General features: G+C 58.9%; 1 protein-coding gene across 4 annotated transcripts in view; it reads right to left on the bottom strand.

The window, feature by feature from the left end:
* Positions 1-12,686, bottom strand: part of Mbp (myelin basic protein) — a 75,859-nt gene extending 63,173 nt beyond the window's left edge. For 2 of the 4 annotated variants that reach the window (XM_070028923.1, XM_070028926.1), the window contains exon 1: positions 12,585-12,686. The gene's annotated coding sequence lies outside the window, so the exon portion shown is untranslated. The remainder of the gene's footprint in view (positions 1-12,584) is intronic. The other 2 variants (XM_070028925.1, XM_070028927.1) reach the window with 2 other exon arrangements.
* Positions 12,687-14,760: the final 2,074 nt, after the last annotated feature.

Here is a 14,760-nt window from a genome sequence, read left to right as displayed (position 1 = left end):
CACACACACAGTCACCTGAAATTCTGCACTGGCACCAAGTTTATACCTAACGTGTCACATGAATTTATTTCTGTTTAAGCCAGAACGCCAGTCATCTTTTTGCTCTTTTCTGCAGCTCCTTTCCTGGTACCACAGACAGCTGAGTCACGGCACCGGTGGCCTGAGGCCGGAAATGTTCACCACCCCCTTCTAGAAAGGGGGTTCCCCATCTAACACAATTAATAGCGACCTCTGGGGATCTCCTAGCCATTTGCATAGAGAACTTCTGTTCGGTTTGAAGACTGGACCCCTCACTGTGTGTGGCAGAGAGCGCCTCCTTTCTTCCTTCACCAAGAGACTCGCCCGCTGGGACCTGGTTACATGAGGGCCATTTCCCAGCAGGCCTTGCAGCTGCATGTGACCATGTCCTGTGGGGAGGGCTTTCCCGACTCAGGAGGTGATGATGGAGTGCCTGGCATCAAGTAAGTCAGGCAAGCCCTCCCCTGGCACGGGACGGTCTGTTAGACAATATGGAGGGAAGATGGGTTTCTGCGTCTCTCCACGGGCTCCACGGATAGCGGTGCGCAGGTGGCAGGAGGGCTGACCTGCACGCACACCAGCAGCACGTAACGCTCCCGCCTGGCAATACTTCTCTTCTGCTTTTGTAATATACGAGGCAACCGTTTCGGTACTCCTCGTGCTTTGCCATGAGCCAGTCCCGTGCCAGTTCGCTGCCTTCGCGGTGAGGGCCTCCGTGTCCCGAGGCCCCGACGTCCCGACCCCGCTCCCCGACCTCCTGCTGAAGGCTGGCGGTCTCGCGCCTGTGCCTAGACCTGGCCTTGTCGCCCGAGGAGTGTGGTCACCACTGGACAGTGACCAGCTTCCCGGCTCTGGACGCAGGAGTCACCGAGCTCTCTCACCAGTGTGCTCTGGCACTCGGGGAGATTCTAGGTAAGGGGGTGATGAAGTCAATCTGCACTTCAGAAAGGATTCCCTGAGGGGGAACTCTGCAAGCAGAACCCTGCCTGGTGGAGAGACCAGTGTTTCAGAACGGGGAAAGCAGAATAAAGGTAATGAAGGAGGAACAGGGAACATTCTAGAAGGTCACCATCAGGTTCCTTTGTGGCAACAAAATGTCGATGGTAAGGCAATGAACCTGAGCAGCCAGGGACTGTAGCAGGAAGACCACAGGAGAGAACCCCGGGGTCCCAGCATCCTCCTGTGGACCCCGGGCAGCCTGGCCAGCCTCAAAAGCCAGGGAGGAAACCTGGAACCGCAGACTGCTGGGTGGCTGCAGGGCTGGGGGCAGGCGGACCGGCTCTGCGGGCGTGCGGCCCAGCCAGGGGAGTGGACTCCGGTCAGCCTGCAGATTGACAGTGCGTACAGTGAGGGCCCCTGTGTGTATGTCGGGGGGCAGCTCTGCTTTGACTTCCAAAAACACCAGGAACAAATTTAAAAAGCAAATGACTCATGCATAAAAATAAAAGGCCTGAAGGAAAAAAAATGAGTCAAGTGAAGGGGTGTGTATGCCTGCGTCATCCTGGCCTCCCGCGCTGCCTCCCTCCCTCCCCCTCCCCCCTCCCTCCCTCCCTCCTCCCTCCCTCCCTCCTCCCTCCCTCCCTCCCTCCCTCCCTCCTCCCTCCCTCCCTCCCTCCCTCCTCCCTCCCTCCTCACTCCCTCCCTCCCTCCCTCCTCACTCCCTCCCTCCCTCCCTCCTCCCTCCTGCCCGCAGCTTCTCTTCCTCTTCCTCTTTTCTCTACGAACAACAATGCACTGAGGCCTGCTCCAGTCTACACAAGCATCTCCGCTCAGGTCAGAAGCATTCTGGTAATAACACCCTGTGTTCAGATACAGTAAACAGCTGCCTGTCTCACCAAACAGCAGCCCCAACACACACACACACACACACAAACACACACACACACACTCACACTCACCGGCATGCACACACGTGATACGGAGAGACATCTTGCATGGCTGCATGGGAGCAGGCTCGCTTCCTCCGCCGGTGGAGGGCAGCTGACCACCGCCCTGAGCCGACCCCTCTCTTGCCTCAAGATGTCTGCGGTCAACAAGTGCTGGGCAGGCCGGGCCCCGCACCACTTAGGGCTGCAGGAGAGCTCTGGGGGTGAGAGGAGAGGAGGTGGGGGTGGGGCTCCCACCCCGTTTCATCCCATCCCTCGTCTCTCGGGGTCTCCCCCAGGTCCTCTCGTGGCCAGCCACCCGGGGGGTTTCCCTGCCACCCCCGTGTCTCTCCCCTGCACCACGTGTGGGTGCAGCTCTCCCCTGCGGGCCAGGATCCAGGCCACCGCTGTGAGGCGCCTCTGCTCTCCCCTCTTGCTGTCCCCCGGCCCTGCAAGCCTCCGCCCGCCTCAGGATCCTGCTGCGGACCCTCGTGCCGCGTACCTCACCCTCACCCCCGTCTGGAGAAGAGGCGCCGGTGTCCCGCAGCCATGCCTCACCGTGGGATCCCAGCACTGTCCAGCCCTGCCTCACCGTGGGATCCCAGCACTGTCCAGCACTGACCACCCTTAGGATCCCAGCACTGTCCAGCCCTGCCTCATGGTGGGATCCCAGCTCTGTCCAACCCTGCCTCACCATGGGATCCCAGCTCTGTCCAGCCATGCCACCGTGGGATCCCAGCACTGTCCAGCACTGACTACCCTTAGGATCCCGGCACTGTCCAGCCCTGCCTCACCATGGGATCCCGGCACTGTCCAGCCCTGCCTCACCGTGGGATCCCGGCACTGTCCAGCCATGCCTCACCATGGGATCCCAGCTCTGTCCAGCCCTGCCTCACCGTGGGATCCCGGCACTGTCCAGCCATGCCTCACCGTGGGATCCCGGCACTGACCAGCCGCCCCTTCTCGCTACTGCCGGGCCTCGTGGGTTCCTCCTGTAGGACCCCTCACCCTGCTCGGGGCTCCAAGGGCCCTCACTCCATGACACCACTGAGCTCCTGGCATGGAGCACAGCCACGGCCAGCCCCCTGCTCCAGGCCCCCCTGGCACGAGGGTCCTCGCAGGGCTGAGCTGGTGGTGTCACCCGCTTCCAGAAGGCTCCCGGCACCCCTCAACCCCCAGCCCTCGGCAGACCCCTGCACATCCCCAGGACGGGGTCCAAATGCTGCCCACAACAAACAAAGGTTTAGGAGAGGGAGGCGGTGACCAACGGCTCTCCACGGCACGGACCTGAGACCCGTGGTCCTGACGTCGGTGCTGGGAGCTTGGTCCTGGCATGGTGGTGGCGCTGTGGGGACCCTTACCACTGAAGGACGAGCCCAGGCCTGACCCAGGATGCCCCCTAGCTGAGGCCCCACTGGCCTGGACCCCAACACCTGACATCCTTACAGGAGGCAAAGGAACCTGGGACCTGGCAGAAATGGGGGACCACGGAGCTTCAAGGAAGCAACTCTGCCATCTGCGGCCTTCTTGCCAGCGTCCGTGGCATGTCACCCAGTAAGGTAGGGCAATGTGCTCCCCGGGGTGAGCAGGAGGAGCAGGTGCAGCACTGGACAGGCAGGGAGAGGCCCGGGGCCCATAGCCGGGGCTCGGGATCGAGCAACCCAACCCGGTGCGACCACGTGCTGGAAATCCACTCGAGGATCGGCCACTGGCCGATGGAGTCACGATGCCGGTATCCACGGTGGATGCCAGGCATGGAGGAGGCCGGCCAAGATGACCAGGTTCTCCTGGGAGCTGGCAGCCTGGCCTCCAGTCAGTCCCTCAGATTTCCCACTCAAGGACCAGCGGCTGGCTTTGTAGGTAAAGCCCTGGTCAGAATAAAGCACCTGAGATTCACCTCTCTACCACAGCAGTACAGTGTGACTTCTGGAAGGAGTTCCTGCTCAGGGAAGGTTAGCTTGAAGGCTCAGTGTCGACAGCACAGAGACGCATACTCCACAAGTCTGTGATCAGCGAGGACGCTCAACTTCTGTAGCTCTTATGAAGAGACAGGAAACTATGTGAAACCAGCAGGGCCGCAGGGACAGGCTGAGCCTCGCGTCACCCTGGGGCTGGCGTGTCTGGTCACAGGGTAGCAACTCACGGCAGCCCACGTGGGCACACCCTGCCTCCCCTGCTCACAGAGAAGAAACATCTCACCCTACTGGCTGCCGTGAGTGCCACTGCAGGTATTCACCTGCGCCTGCCTGCGTCACCTGCGTCCCTGAAAGAGGTACGCCCCGCCCCCCCAGCTGCTCAGCCCTGGCAGGTAGCAGCCCCGGGCTCAGGGCCGAGCCTGAGGCCCGAGGGGCAGACATTCTTGGGTGGTGCCTTCTGGATCCTTCCTCCTCTGCCTGCCCTGGGGACCTGCCTCCAGTTCCTTCTTATCTGAAACCTCAGATGCCAAACTCAACTTCCTGGAGATGTGGACCAGCGCGTGACGGCCCTGGTTACAAAGCCCAGGACGGCCTTCCTCCTCCATGCCAGCCCCGTGCCGGGCTCAGGCACCTCCCTGTGGCGTGGAAGACGGCAGGGCCTGCTGTGAGTACAGGGCACGTGTCCACCCTGAGCAGGTAATTAGAGGAGCCAGTGACAACACGCGGGAGCATGCTGTCGGAGGAGGCTGACTCCGGCGTTCCTCGGCGGCTGCGGATGCCGCCGTGGCGCAGACCCGGCCCTGTGGGCCCTGAGTCTGTGGGGAGGAACTCCCCTGCGAGCCGGGAGCTGCCTGTGCCTGTCCCCAGAGACGCACTCTGAGCTGCAACTGAACCAACCCGTCCTTTCTGGAAACAGCTGAACCCTGGAGCTGTGGATCTAAAATCTCCAGATTCTAATCAGGCTCGCGGTGCCTGCCAAGGCCTGCCAGGCGCCACAGGAGACGCGGCGGGCCCCCATCTTCTCATCCCTGCCACACGCTCCCCTCGGCAGGCAGCATTTTACTGGGTGACTTCCCTCCAGAACTCCCCAGTCGAGTCGGGGGGCCCGCTAACCCACGGTGTCCCCACCCGAGACAGGGCTGGGAGCTCGTCTGGAGGAGGCCTCATGCCACGCGGGCACTTGGCTCTGGGTTAGTTCTTCACAGCCCAACTCACAGCAGAACTTACAGGAATGCAGCACACGGCTGGGTGTGGCGGTTCGTGCCAGGAACCTTAGCTCCTTGGGAGGTGGAGATCGGGGAGATTACAGTTTGAGGGCAGCCTGGGCAAAAACTTCGTGAGACCTCCCCAGACTGTTCCCGTCCCCCTCAAAAAATAAAAAATAAAAAAGCTGGGCACTTGTCATTTTAGCCATGCACAGAGGGCCTCCTGGGCAAAACAGGGCACTGATTTAAAAATAACGAAACCACAAAGAGATAATGTGTGGCACAAGAGGTGCAGACCAACCTAGGTACCTAAGGCCCTGAGATCAAGTCCCCCTACCACCACCAACAACAACAAATCACAGGCAATGACCAAGCTGCTTCACAGAAAAGAGAGGAAGACAGGCAACGCAAGGCTAGCCACAGGCTGGATTCAGGACTCGGCCACCACCAGCAGCCAGGATGCAGGGGCTGACCAGTCTCACCTCACAGGCAGGTGGTGTAACTAAGCCTGGGGGCAGGAGCCACTCAGGGCGCAAGCGAGCCTTGGCCAGCAGTGCCTGCTCCCGTCTCTCTCTATGCAGCATGTGCATTTTAAATCCTGGGATTTAGGTCCAAGTTCCTGGACTGACCAGATGACTGTGTCACAGAAGGAGAGTTCTGATGCACAGGTGTTGGATTGATCAAGGAGGAGAGCCATCGTGGAGATGGAGATGGGCCACTTTCCCTTCACTTCCCACCTCGTAGCCGAGGCTGTGACAGCTCAGAGGACAGCGACGCACCCAGGAAGCCTTTAAATCTGCAAGGAGGCCACCAAACAACTAAGGCTCCAAGGCACACAGAGGCTACCTTCAAAGGTGGTGACTGAAAAGAGGGGGCTCCGATGGGGAACTGGGGAGAAGGAGCTACTCAAGAGAAGGATGCAGGGGGCATGGCATGCCTTGGCAGCTGGGCTGCTGACAGGCTGCAGCTCTCACTCAGTCGGCATTCAGTGAAGACTGTCACCTCGAGTGTGCACGCACACATCTGGGTGGATGTAAGCCCTGGCGGCTCGGTAAGTGACAATACCCTGAAATGTAGAGAGTCTTCATCTTGTAGGCTCGCCAGAGACACACACCACAAGGAAATCAACTCTTATTTGACTCAGTCATGGGGTCGGGGGGGGGGGGGGTGAGACCTCCAGACAGCCCCAGGGAGACAGCAGGGCCTGCGTTCGGCCTTCCCTGTGCCCTGCCCCGGTATCTGGTGGCCCAGGCAGGTTTGGCTCTCCCAGGCCAACGGCTTTTCTTATCAGCAGGGAGGAGGCTCCCGGGCTGTGCAGCAGCAGGTGTGGCCTGGCTGCCTGTGCCGGGAAGCCAGGGTACATGTGTCCCAGCAAGCTGCCCGTAGAGTAGGGTGGGCGTCAGCTGCAGCACTGCTCCCGGAGCTGGAGGCCAAACGCATGGGGAGGGCTGAACCACACTCAGAGCGGCAGGGTCTGCCCGGGGCTGAACGCCAGAGAGGGCAAAGAGGAACTGCAACCCAGGGCCCCACACAGCACAGGCACACGTGTGTCACCACCTACACGCAGCACACACATGCAGGCACATACCACACACAACACACATGCACACACATATCCCACACACATACATCTACACATACCACTTGCACTCACATGCATACGTACACATATATAACTTATACACACTCACACTGCTCTCACCACAGATACAAATGCACACGCGTTCACCCCTCACAACAGGCAGAGAACCTCACCAACCAGAGCCCAGTGAGGCGGACGCCAGGACGGGGTGGGCAGAGCCTCCCAGGGCTTCACTGCGGCCCCACCAGGGCAGGCCTGGCCCCTCCAGCGAAGGCAGGGAGGCCCAGTGTCTCTCATCGGTGTGGAGCGGGGGTGCTTCTACGAACCAACCACGGCTGTCAATTCCTGGTGCAGAGAATATCTAAAACGTGGACCCAACGTTGCTGAAACCGAAGCACCTAAGATCAAGTCCCTGGGCGCAGACTTGGACACAGCCACCACACGGGTGCCGGGCGGCCTGCAGATGCGTGTGCGCACAGGGGCGGGGGAGACCTCCTCTCCAGGCCCGGTGTCCGTGCTCACCTGCTCCAGGAGTGCGCGTCTCTGGGTCTCCTTGCACAGCCCCCTGAGCGCACGTGGCTCAGCACGTGGTTTGTGAACCCCAGGGTGGGACTGCAGCCTCACGCAGCCGCTCTCTTTGCTCTCTGAGCACCACACAAAAGCCCCTGAGAGCTCCACGAACCAGCCCCCCCCCGAGCATCCAAGTTCATCATGATTTCCACCATCTGAGGGAATCAGAGCAGAAGTAGCACATCACACTCCACCTGCCCCATACCCCTCCCACACCTGCCACGCACATGCCCCGCCACACCACGCACACACACATATGCACACCTCACACACACCACACCCACAACCGTACACCACACATGTACAAAGGCAGCAATTCAAGCTGAATGAACACACCACGGTTCCACAGCTGGCTCCTAATAGGCCGAGGACAGACTTAGACCATCCATTCGGCACAGGCTCGTTGATCCTTTCAGCTGGGTGCGGAATCATAACCTCCCCGCTTAGGCAGCCGGTGTGGGTCTCTACTATGGTAGGTGATAGGGTGAATAAAAGAGACTGTAACACACTCCCAGAAGGCACTGTAACAGCAGTGGTGGAGGGAGAAGCTTGAGGAGAAGAGCCACACTCCCACACCTTTCTGTGCTGGTGGGGAAGGAGACAGCCCAGGGACAGACGGCCAGGGATGACCTACGTACAGGTCCCAGCAGGGCTGTGACCTGAGGTCAGGTGACCTGAACGGGGCCCAGGCCGGCAGCTGTTGGAAGAGCAGGGCCAGCAGCACTGTAAGGCACACAACAGACTAAAAGTATAAAGTCTAGGGCATGACTGAATGAAACAGCAGCAGAGCATCCTTCCTCCACCGGGTGCACTTGGCTTCTGAGGAGAGTCTGCGACTTTTTGTCGCAGAGCAATTAGCAACCCTCCTGTCTTAGGAAATGTACTGTGATGTCTATGAGCTCTAAAGCCACAGCTACTTCAAGAGCAAGAGCTACGTCCATATTCTCCTGACACATCTGAAATGCTCACATAGTATTTGGTTCCCAGGAGACAGAAGCTGAATCTTCTTAAAGGAATTGTGCATTTGTTGGACATGCCAGGCCAGAAACATAGCTCTGTCATGTCTGCTTAGACAGTGAGCTTACGAACTGGGTGAGGTTTCCATCATATAAGAAACCAAATAAGGAACACAAGCATCCATGAACAGGCTCATTAGAGGTAGCAGCACTCACAGACAAGAAGAGCTCATTTAGTAAGCATGAAGGAAGAGTAGAAATAAATGATGCAAATAATACCTCATCAACGCTTTCTTTGTGGGTCCCTGGGAATAATGGGCCATCACCAGCATACCCAGCATCGCACGTCCCTGTGGCTGCCGTGCCACCAACCTGCCATTGGTTGAGATGGAACCTGTCAGAGTTTTATGCCTGGCCTGGCCTCAAACTATAATCCTCCAGTCTCTGCCTCCTGAGTCTCACAGGCTTAGACACATGCATCCAGTTAGGGTTTCCTGATGATTTAAAGCATGTGTTTGTTAGCACACATACCCTGGATGAGCTGTGTGGTCCTAGACACATGGGCCTCAATACACTTTCCCTTCTCTCGTTTACAGCAGCTGTCTGGAGATCACTTCCCAGGCCCCTTCTCTCCCCAAGACTGTTGTGTGGACTGGGCGAGGGCTCTACGCTCATAAGAACCCCGGTGAAACGTGCTGACCCACACTGGAGATGGTGAGAGACAGCGTCCGTGCAAAGAGACCAGCAAAGGGCACAGAACAGATTCAGATAGGAGAGAAAAAGAAACCACCACACTGTGTACATAAGATGTACACAGAACATCCCAGGAAATGCACCTCACAAACCTCCTAGATCTCATGCGGCACCGAGCCAGGGGGGCAGGAAACAAGATCAATGTACAAAACTATTTTCAGTTCTACTTACTAAACTAACCTGTGAAAACTGGAGTTAAAAATACATGCTACTTACAACCATGCCAAGAAAAATGAATGCACAGTAATCTGCTCTGAACTTTACTGATTCCAAAGCTGTGTGCTGAAAATTATGAAACACGAATGAAGGAAGAAAGACCAAGATAACCAGAGCAGCCCCTGCCCGTGGACTGGCACATGGACACAGCAGGCTGTTAACTCCCCCCAGGGTCATCTGTGTTCCTATCAACTACCAGCCATGTTTCTGCAAGTGTCAATGAGCCCTTCCAGAATTTACATGGACAGGCAGAGAACAGACGAGGCAGTTTCCTAAGAGGGGGACAAAGTAAGCATGCTTTCCTCCTGTCTCAACGGAGTAGAACAGAGAACCCAAAAACATGAAGGAAAGATTTCTGGCAAGATGCAAACTTAAGCCAGTGCAGGAAGGACCCCTTTCCAAAGAAGAGTCCTGCAGCTGTCAGCATTTATTGGCAACAAAGTCAAAACCCAGCAAAAACAAACAAAAAAATGAAGCAAACCCTGTGAGTGTGTGTGTGTGTGTGTGTGTGTGTGTGTTACAATAAGTAGAGCACAGGCAGAAGAGTAAAAATGTGAAAATATAAGATGTGTGGAAAGGAAAGAAAAGAAAACCTCAGGACCTCAGATAGGTAAAAGTTCTTATGACTTCATAGCAAAACTTACAGTGTACGAGAGGAAGAATTAATGAACAGAAACACATCAAAAGAACACGCATTTCCTCTGTACAGGCTGCCGAGAAGACGGGAAAACAAGCTACTCTGGAAGAAAATGAATGCCAAAGAACGCAGAACTAAGCGAAGGTCAGTATGGAAAAAACAATCTGACCAGAAAACGGGCAGAAGCCGTGAGTGTGCTTCTCACCAGGGAGGACCTGCGGAGGGCAGAAGGGAGAAGCCTGTGAGAAAACAGAGAGGTTGCTAGGCAGGGCGCAGGGTACCCAGGATGAGCTGTCCCTGCAGCCGGGAGAAAAAACAGCCAAAATCTCCAGATGGTGGCAACAGACCCAGTGTGGGCTGAGACGCTGGCCACTCGGGGCTGGGGGATGAAAGGAATCAGCAGCTTCTTACATTAAACGTGTTTATCAAACGCCCCAACAATTGCCCATCCACCTTCACACGGAAATGCGTGTGAATGTTCACAGCAACTAGAAGAACCCAAGTCCCCTGGGAGGGAGGAGCTGAGGTGATCGGTGGCCCCGTGCGGGGGACTGTGCTGCCCAGCAGCAAGAGGGAGGGCCTGTGTGAAAGGCCACGGTCCAGGCCCCCTACTTGTGCCAACCCATGTACACTGCACCCTTGAAATGACACAGCTGCTGCAAACAAGGACCTGAGCCACGGCCACCGGAGTCTCGGAGGGGACGGAGGAGTCGGTCGGCTCTGACAGTCAAGGCAGACCAGGCAGGCTGCACAAACTGCCCTGAGTCTGGTCTTGACCTCACACTGAGCTAACCCACATCCACACACACACACTCATGTATGTACTTACACACACACATGCACATAAACGCTACGCTGGAAAGCCGAAGGAGGTTCGTGAACTGCTGTGTGGCCGACTGGCCTCAAGCCCTGCCTCTCGAGGGCTGGGATTACAGCCTCAACCACCCCTCCTGACTCTACGCTGCTTAGAGTTGCAGGTATGTCCACAAGTGTCCCCAAGCAGGACGTTTTAACCAATGGCTCTGGTGACACCCACTGCAGGTGGATGTTCTAGTGCCCCACAGAGAACCAGGTACTTGGAAGCGAAATCGCACAGGGGACAGATAACCAACCATATTTGGCTCTTCTAGATTATTCTGCGAAGTATCTGTTCCTGTTTCTATTCTTAATCAATGATGTCAGTTCTCATTTTTCTGAATCTTCTTCAACACTTGGCGAGGTCAGATTATAAGAACTCTTTACACCTGTATGTTTTAACAGTGGCCGAGTGTCGAGTGTCTGGACTCAGACCAGGGGATGGCCCAAGTTCATCCAGGTGGCTATTACCAGCGGCAGCAGAGCAAAGTCCACTTCTGTCCACTGGCCTAAGGCAGCTGCCAGCCATTGCACAAGGCCACGTTTGCTAGATCTTAACAAATCAGCCAAGACAGGTGGGTGCCCTTACGGCACAGCCACTGAAGGAGGGAAACCTGGCGGAGGGACACCTCACCCATCAGGGGTGGACTTTAAGGAGACAGATGAGTACAGAAAATCTTTTCAGGGCCAGGACAGCAGCAAGCGGGAGCTGGTGGGATTCTCTCCCGGACTGAATGCCGCCTCTTTCCAACCGTGCCCCTGGGGTAATTCACCTCACCGCTGGGTGCCTTGTGTTCGTCCACAGCAGAGGCAGTCTGTTAATAGAATAGCGGCCTCAAATGGGAGCCTCCCTGGGCAGTAAGAGTATTGAATGAACTAACAGGTAACCCTTGGAAGAAAGCCTAGGAATTTCCAAGTGGCCAGGGATGCTATTGGTATTTGAAAAGGCAAAGACCGCTGCTGATCTCAAATGCATTCTGCTCTCACGCCTGTCATCCTAGCTACTCAGGAGGCTGTGATCTGAGGACTCTGGTTCAAAGCCAGCCCTGGCAGGAAAGTCCATGGGACTCTTACCTCCAACTAACCACCCAAAGCTGGAAGTGGAGCGGTGGCTTACGTGGCAGGGACAGTGCTCCGGCTCTGGGTTCTAACCCACCCTGCAGGTCTCACTGCTCGGAGGAACTGCGTGACTTTACCAAGATCTCCGAAGTTGATCTGAACCCAACAGAGTTTGTTTAACCCGGAGTTAGCAGAAGTGCTCTTGGGAAACAGTTTAGTGCTTGGGAGGGTGAACCGGCGTCCACCACCTTCTTAACTGGATTCCCGGCCTCTGGGTGCCACCCGCTGCGGCCCCCAGCCTCCAACCTCCTGACACCCTGCCCCGGGGTGCTGTGGGGTCCCCGGCCCCCCGCGCGGCCAAGTTCCTGAGCAGGACCAGCGGCGGGAGGCCTCCCTGAGCCCGGGGACGAACATCTCCAAACCCACAGCCCCGCGGGCAGCGCCGCGCCGGCCACGCACGGCGGCCCCACCCGCCCCGCGCCGGGAGCCCGGCCGTCCCCACCCGCCCCGCGCCGGGAGCCCGGCCGTCCCCACCCGCCCCGCGCCGGGAGCCCGGCCGTCCCCACCCGCCCCGCGCCGGGAGCCCGGCCGTCCCCACCCGCCCCGCGCCGGGAGCCCGGCCGTCCCCACCCGCCCCGCGCCGGGAGCCCGGCCGTCCCGTCCGTCCTGGGCCCGCAGCGCGGCTCGGCGGGCCCCGCGGGGAGGCCGCGGGCGGGGCGGGCGGGGACCGGGCGGAGCCGCGCGGCCGCAGGTGGGCTCGGCGCGGGCGGAGGGCGGAGGGCGGAGGGCGGAGGCCCCGCCCGGCCCGGCGCTCGGCTCCCCCCTCCCCGGCCGGGCCGCGGCTCAGGGGCGGCCGCGGTGGACCCGGCCCCGGAAGGGGCGCCCCCCGGGACCCCGCGGCCCCGCCCGGAGGACCCCAGACAAAGCGCGGGCGCCCGGGCCGGCCACTCACCTCGCCGGCGGGCGCTGCGGTCGCAGGCGGCCGGAGGCTCCTGCTCCTCCGGGTCGGCGATCGGTCCCGGTCCGGTCCTCGCAGGCGCGCGGCGGCCGTGCGCACGGCGGCGGCTCAGGGTGAGCGCGCGCCCGCGGCCCCGCCCCGCACAGGCCCCGCCCCGCACAGGCCCCGCCCCGCACAGGCCCCGCCCCGCACAGGCCCCGCCCCGCACAGGCCCCGCCCCGCACAGGCCCCGCCCCGCACAGGCCCCGCCCCGCAAGGCCCCGCCCCACAGGCCCCGCCCCACAGGCCCCGCCCCGCACAGGCCCCGCCCCGCCAGGTAAACAGGGCGGGCCCTCCGAGCCCCGCTCCCGCCTGCCTCCCGCACTGGCCGGGCCCCACCCTGCACCCTGTCCCCCCCCCCACCCAGGACCCAGCTCCCGGCTGGCCTTGCGGGGCAGGTGCTCCCGGCCCTGGCAGATGTTAGGATAGAGCACCGGCTCAGGGGCCGTGTTTACCAAGGACAGCGGGGTGACCCGGTACCCCCCCCCCCGCCCCCTCCCGTCCCTCTCCCGCCCCCTTTCTCCCCGTCCCCATCCCCCCTGCTCCCCCCCGCCCCCTGTCACCCCCCTCCCCGTTCCCCCCGTCCCCTCCCGTCCCCCATCCCCCCTGTCCCTTCCTGTCCACCCCTGTCCCTCCCATCCCTCCCTGTCCCTCTGTCCCCCTGCCCCCTGTCTCCCCTGTTCCCCCGTCCCCTCCTGCCCCCCAAGCCAACTCCAGAGACACAGGACAGCAGGGTCCCAGGATGTCTGCTCAGAGACTTGGGGATCAGGAAACCACGTGCACAGGCTGGCGGCTTTCACACAGAGACACAGCTGCATGGCCTATACTTCAGGCTGTCCCCAGAGAGCCAGAGGGGAGAGCCGGGGAGGCCAGAGAGGCCCAGGGAGGCGGATGGGGAGCAGGTACTGGCCATGCCAGAGATGGGGCTGGCTGTGACTCACATGTGTGTGTGGGGGTGGGGGGATCAGCCGTGGGGCTTACACTCAGGGCCTAGGCAGTGTTCTTGAGCTTTATTGCTCAGGGCTAGTGCTCTACCACCTTGAGCCACAGCACCACTTTCAGTTTTTAGGTGGTTAATTAGAGATGTGAGTCTCGGAGCCTTGCCTGGCTGGCTTCACACTGCAATCATCAGCCTCCCAGTAACTACAATGACAAGCTTGAGCCACCAGGGCCTGGCTTATGTGTGCTTCAATTAAAGGAGAATCGAGTCAGAAAGGTGCCGGGGACACTTGGAATGGGTGCCCAGAAGACCAGGAAGTCCGAGGGTGGTCTGCAGGCCTGTCTGGGCACCACAACTGCTCTCAGATGTCTCCTTGACTCATACAGAAGGACTCCTGACTGGCCAGGGAGACCTGCCCCCGCTGAGACCAGGAAGTGGTGGCTTTTATTCTTCCGTGTCACACTGGGAGTTTGTAGAAGCAACACACTCAGCCTCCTCCTTAGATGGTATGTGTGGCGAGCTCCACCTCCAGGCCTCTGAGCAGTATTCACAAAGTCATACCTGTGAGCTGTACTCACAAAGTCACACCTGTGAGCAGTATTCACGAAGTCACACCTGTGAGCCATACTCACAAAGTCAAGTGACCCCTGTGGGCAGCACTCACGGAAGTCACAGTTATGTACTTGGTTTACAGTGATGATGTGGATGGATAGCCAAACAGTTTTAAAAGTCAGGAAAATGAACAGGAATGTGGTAAGGATGCTATTGAAGAAAGTAACTGATGCTCATGTAGAAGTCACAGGCTTAGTAGGCCCCACACCACTTGGAGGGAGAGGCCCCTGCCTGTGCTGTCAGACAGCAAAATGGCAGGGATCGGTCTTCCTGAATAAAATCAACCTGCGTCGTTGAGGAGTGGTGGCCAGGCTCCTGGCCTCTTGGGCAGTTTTGAGCAAGCCACATCTCAGTGCTGCCTTTTCTCACTGAAATCCAGGAGCCCAAGGGTGGGCAGCGAGGCCCATCAGCAGCCTTCATACTAGTCACGGCAAGGGATTCCACGCATGACATGTGTTCAATAGATTCCTGTTGTCTAAAGCACCACGTTGCCCAAGCTAAATTGGAAGTAAATGAATCCAAACAATTTTCATAGATATTAGATGCTGGTTGGATTTTGAACTTCCTTTATTTTCCTCA

Source organism: Dipodomys merriami, unplaced genomic scaffold (assembly GCF_024711535.1).
Source record: "Dipodomys merriami isolate MVZ:Mamm:240054 unplaced genomic scaffold, mDipMer1.0.p SCAF_2, whole genome shotgun sequence".
Lineage (NCBI taxonomy): Eukaryota > Metazoa > Chordata > Mammalia > Rodentia > Heteromyidae > Dipodomys > Dipodomys merriami.
The sequence above is the reverse complement of the archived record's forward strand: the minus strand, read 5'-3'. Positions and strand labels throughout refer to the sequence as shown.